This window comes from Marmota marmota, unplaced genomic scaffold (assembly GCF_001458135.2).
Source record: "Marmota marmota marmota unplaced genomic scaffold, marMar, whole genome shotgun sequence".
NCBI classification, from domain to species: Eukaryota; Metazoa; Chordata; class Mammalia; order Rodentia; family Sciuridae; genus Marmota; species Marmota marmota.
The window spans coordinates 36,974,138-36,979,773 of record NW_025999900.1 but is presented as its reverse complement, the minus strand read 5'-3'; positions in this window follow the sequence as shown (position 1 = coordinate 36,979,773).

The following is a 5,636-nucleotide window of genomic DNA, read 5'->3' as shown; positions in this document are numbered from 1 at the left end:
AACAATCCTATGTGTGAGGTCAGAAAGTTGAATAAGAAATTCTGTAAGTCCACCACTCTGGCTTTGAAAAGAGAATGAATTCAAATCCACATTTGGGGTACCCAGTTAAGACAAAATGACAACACTAAAATCTTGCCAACAAGGCAGAGGAATTTTGTATAGTACATTCTCAGAAACAACATTATGAATAATGCCTGACTTCTCATTAGAAGCAATAGAAGACAACATTGTTTCCACAAAAATCATTTTTGAACCAATTAAATAAAGATATCTAAAAAACATTCAAGTTAACTTCCTATGAACATGAAATATGTTTTAAATTGTCTTTTGTTTGGAACTAGTCTTAAACCAGGGCACAGCAGCCCATGTTAGCATATGCCTGTGCCAGTTCAAATCTAGCTTGAATAATTTAGCCAGATTCTGTATCCAAAAAAAAAAAAATCACTTTTTTTACTTTTAAAATAAATTCATTTTAGTTATACATAATAATAGGGTTCATTTAGACATAATTATACATGCATGGAATTTATTTTGCTTTAATTCAATCCCTAGTACTTCCCCTTTCCTTCTACTCCTCCCTCTCCATGTTCCTTTTCCTCCACTGATCTTTCTTTTATTTATTTATAGTTTTCTTTTTCTTGTAATTAGTGCCTTGTAGATATACATAAAGGTAAGATTCACTGTGGTATATTCATTTATGTACATAGGAAATTTGGGTCAGACACGTTACACAGTTCTTCCCTTCTCCCATCTCTCCTCCTTCCCCCCAAATCCCCTTCCTGTATTCCACTGATCTCTCTTCTATTCTCACAGGATTTCCTTCTCCTCCTTTTTCTTTTCCCCCTTATTTTGGTTCAACTTCCTCTTATCAGAAAAAAAAAACAAACTTTTGACCTTTGACTTTCTAGGTCCAGCTTATTTCAGTTAACCTGATAGCCTCTGGTTCCATCCATTTATTGGCGAATGCCATAATTTCATTTTCTTTATTGCTAATACTCAATTGTGTACATATATCACATTTTCTTTATCCATCTATTGATGGGAATCTGAGTAGTTTCCATATCTTGGTTATTGTGAATTGCTCTGCTATAAACATTGATGTGCCTGCATCCCTATAGCATGATGATTTTATTTATTTTAGATATATATCAAGGTTAATAGCTGGCTCATATGGTGGTTCTATTCCTATGTTTTTTTTTTGAGGAAATTCCAAACTTCTTTCTAGAGTGGTTGTACTAATCTGTAGTTTTACCAAAATGTAGGAGTGTATTCACTCCCCAACATCCTCATCAACATTTTTTTTATTACTTGTATTCTTTGATAATTGCCTTTCTGACTGAAATGAGATGAAATCTCAGTGTAACTTTGATTTACATTTCCCTGGTTGTTAGAGATGTTGAACATTTTTTCATATATTCATTGGCCATATTTATATTTCTTCTTTTGACAAGTGTCTGTTTAGGTCTTTTGCTCATTTATTAATCGTGTGTGTGTTGAGTTTCTTGAGTTACTTATGTATTCTGGATATTAATTACCTATATGAGGAGTAATTGGCCTAGATCTTCTCCCATTCTACAAACTCTGTCTTCACACTCTTAATTGTTTTCTTTGTGGTGCAGAATCTTTCTAATTTGATGTCCCATTATGATTCTTGGTTTTATTTCTTGCGCTTGTTAAGGAAGTTGATACCTGTGCCAATATGTTGAGCCTATGTTCTCTTCTAGAGAATTTATGAACTTATTCCGAGATCTTTGATTTACCTTGAATTGACTTTTGTGTAGGATGACAGATAGAGATCAAGTTTCATTCTTTACATGTAGATGTCTAGTTTCCCTAGCAACATTTGTTAAAAAGGTTGTCTTTTCTCCAACATGTGTTTTTGGCACCTTTATGTGCATCAGGTGACTGTATTTACATTGGTTTGTCTGTTTGTCTTCTATTCTATTCCATTGATCTTTGTAATCTGTTTTGGTGCCAATACCATGCTGTTTTTGTTACTATAGCTCTGTAGTATAATTTGGAGTCTGGTATTGTGATGTCTTCAGCATCTTTTTTGCTCAGGATTGTTTAGCTATTCTGGGTCTCTTATTCTTGTGTTTTAAAACTGTTTTTTCTAGTTCTGTGAAGAATGACATCAGTATTTTTTAAAAAAAATATTTTTAGTTGTAGATGTACACAATACCTTTTATTTATTTATTTTTATGTGGTGCTGAGGATTGAGTCCAAGGCATGTGTGAGGCAGGCACTCCATCATTGAGTTACAACCCCAGTCCGCCATTGGTATTTTGATGAGAATTACATTGAATCTGTATAATGCTTTAGGTAGTACAGACTTTTTGACAATATTGATTCTGCCTATTCAAGAACATTGGAATTCTTTTCATCTTCTAAGGTCTTCTTTATTTTAGTTCTTCAGTATTCTATAGTTTTCATTGTAGAGGTCCTTAACTTCCATTGTTAGATCAGGTTCCAAGTATTTTATTTTTTATTATTGAAGTTATTGTGAATGGGATAGTTTTCCTAATTTCTATTTCAGCAGATTCATTATTAGTGTATGGGAAAGCAATTGATTTATTTATGTTAACTTTATAATCTTATAATTTTATAGCCTGTTACTTTACTAAATTTGTTAACAAGGTGGAAAGGGGATTAATAGATTGGAAAATGGTATTTGTAATGCAACTTACTTTCTTTGTGTAAGACTAGGTTGTCTATGATGGCCCTGAACTCCTGAGCTCAAAGAATCGTCAACCCTCACTCTCCCCAGAGACTGGACTTTAGATATATAACATGCCTGCTGGGTAACACATATTTTTGAAAAAGAACTCAAATGCAGGATATTCTTAAAACAAATAATAAAAGTAACAATAAAAATGGCAAAATCTTAGCCATTTTAGAAACATGATCCTCAGTATCTTATAAGCATACACAAGCACCAATTATTACCCATTGGGGAAATGAAAATAAAACTCCATTTGAGTGTTCATCTGTGTTCTTTCAATATCCTGAGTGAATTAGTGTAGTCAGGAGGAAACTGAGACCCCAATAAGATAGGGAAAAATAATGATGACCTTCAAGGGAAGGTTTTCCAGATGCTTCCATCATGAGGAAAGAAGAAAAGAACAGTAGCAAACCATAGAGTTGGGCACTGAAGGAAAGGAAGGTTTTACTAAGAAAAAACAATGTTGATGTTTGTTGAGCTACTACAGTGAGGCACTGTATGTATTACGTATTTCAGAATCATTATCTAATTTACACATCAATACCCTATGTAATAGTTTTTTTTTGTTCCAATCTTTAATATTTTGGAGACAAAAACTAACTCTTCCTGATTTTGAAGAGTACCTCTAACTTTTCTTGTCATCCAGGGTGTAGCATTTTTGAGGGCTCCTAAAGAGCAAAATTTGGCTATAGAGAACCAGTGTCTCCAGAGCAGATGGCTGGATGTTTCAGTGATGGTAATATTACTGATTTCAAAAGGATCTCAAGGGAATTGGAGAAAAAGATGCCAAACCAGGTACAAATTCCCCAAAGGGAACTGTGAGCCCCTAAATAAACCTTCCTTCTTTACAGTTGTTCTGGTTGGGTCCTTTAGTCACTGTAGTGAAAAAGTTGACTAAAACACTGGGAAAGACATGTCACCTCTCACATATTCAATTTAATTTTCTTTAAGGAACCTGTCACTTTCTGTGGGCACTGGGCTAAGCAATGACATTCATCAACTTATTTGCTTTATTTTGGTTGATACTACCAATACCCACAGGAGGAATGAAGAAATTAAGCATTAAAATTATTAAGTAATCTTTCAGTATCACTGAACTAATGAATAACAGGCTAGAAATGCAACCCATGGTTATGTTGTCAAGAATGTTGCTGCACTGCTATGCTAAAGGAAGTTGTGACCGACCTCGAAGAGTTCCAATAAGAATTAAAGAAGACATACATGCAGGTACTCAACCAGATCCTCCCTATAAAATATTGGGGATTGAGAGACTCAATCAAATATTGCAGTGGAGTCTATTCAAATGGCAAAGTTCACAATATTCTTCTGAGGTGTATTTTGCAATTATAGAGCAGAATCCAAATAGATTTCTATGATCTATCTTGCTTTTTACTGTGAGAACTCAGTGAATTCGAATAATAAAAAGTTGGGAAAGGTTGGGAGGTAGAGGCGCCTACAATACAATGTTCCCTATAATGGCTCATTTTTCTCCACCAAAGACTTTATTTATTTATTTTGGTACCAGGGATTGAACTCCCAACTCCCAGGGATTGAACGCCCAACCACTGAGTGACATCCCCAGCCTTTTTTACTTTTTATTTAAAAACAGGGTCTCATTAAGTTTCTTAGGGCCTCACTAAGTTGCTGAAGCTGACTTTGAACTTGGAATCTTCCTGCCTCAGCCCCCCAAGTCCCTTAGATTACAGGCATGCACCACTGTGCCTGGCCATCAATGACTCCTGTTCCCACTTCTCAAGATATCTCTTTAATACAGTAAAGAATAGAATAATAAACACAATTTCACTTAGTAGAGAAAAATCTCACACCTTGTGCAACATGCCAAGTTTCATTTCCAAAGTATCCAACTACTCTCCAGCCCAAATCACCTCATATATTACATCTGTCATTTCAAGTCAATCACTTTCACATCAGGCAGGGCAATAGTTCAAAAACCAGCCAGCTCTCCTGAATCTTCTATGGCATGATTACTGCTATGGGAAATTCACTGGCTTTGGTTCAGCAAAGGTAGCCCCTGTTGCCACCATTTAACCCAAGAGCAAGACAGACAGGAATGGGTGAAAATCACCGAATATTTTAGCTGGACACCAGGTGGCACTGCTTCAGTCAGGAGCTGCTCCCTTTCTCCACACAGGGAGGGTGCTAGAAAGAAAATTGATTTAGGCAGTTTTCACAAAGTAGTGACATTCCAGTCAAGACAAAGAGGGAGTACAGAGGTACACCATATGGATATATGGAAATGTGCCTGAGAAGTTTCAGGAATAATCTTTCCCTCTAGTCCCTTATACCTTCCAGAACACTGTCGTAAAAGAGACTGGCTAATGCACACAGCACTGCTAACTGGTTAGTTGATGATTGTTTTGATTATAGAAATAGAAATAGTAATTATAAAACCGAGAAAGAGAATTTGGAGGTTCCCAGTGCCTTTCACAGGCTGCCTTTGGCCGGCGAAGGTGGTGCTAACAATTGAGTCCTTTGTGTCTCGCTCTGCGGCGCAGATCTGGAGTTTTTACGAGCCTGTTTCTTCCGTGGAAACCTAACTGCCGCCGGGATCACGTACTTTTTTCAGACCAGTCTACGGTGATGTACGTAGTAAGAGTGGAAAAACCCGGCCGCTGGGAAACTATTCATTTGCATTTGGAAGGGGGTTTGACATCTCTGCAATGAGTTTTTCCATTTTTTAATGTAAGGGGGAGTGGGACGTTAAATGTATGGTTGGCAGAATGTGGGGCCTAGCGAGGCTGTAATTTGTCACCTTGATAGAAGAAACTGTGCAGCAAACTCGTGCTTTTTCTGACGTCAGAAGGACAACGGAGCTCCCATCTGCTTCCTCTTTCGCTTCGCTACGGGCAGAGAAGCTGAATGTGTAATCAGCAGTGGATTGTAAGTACCCAAG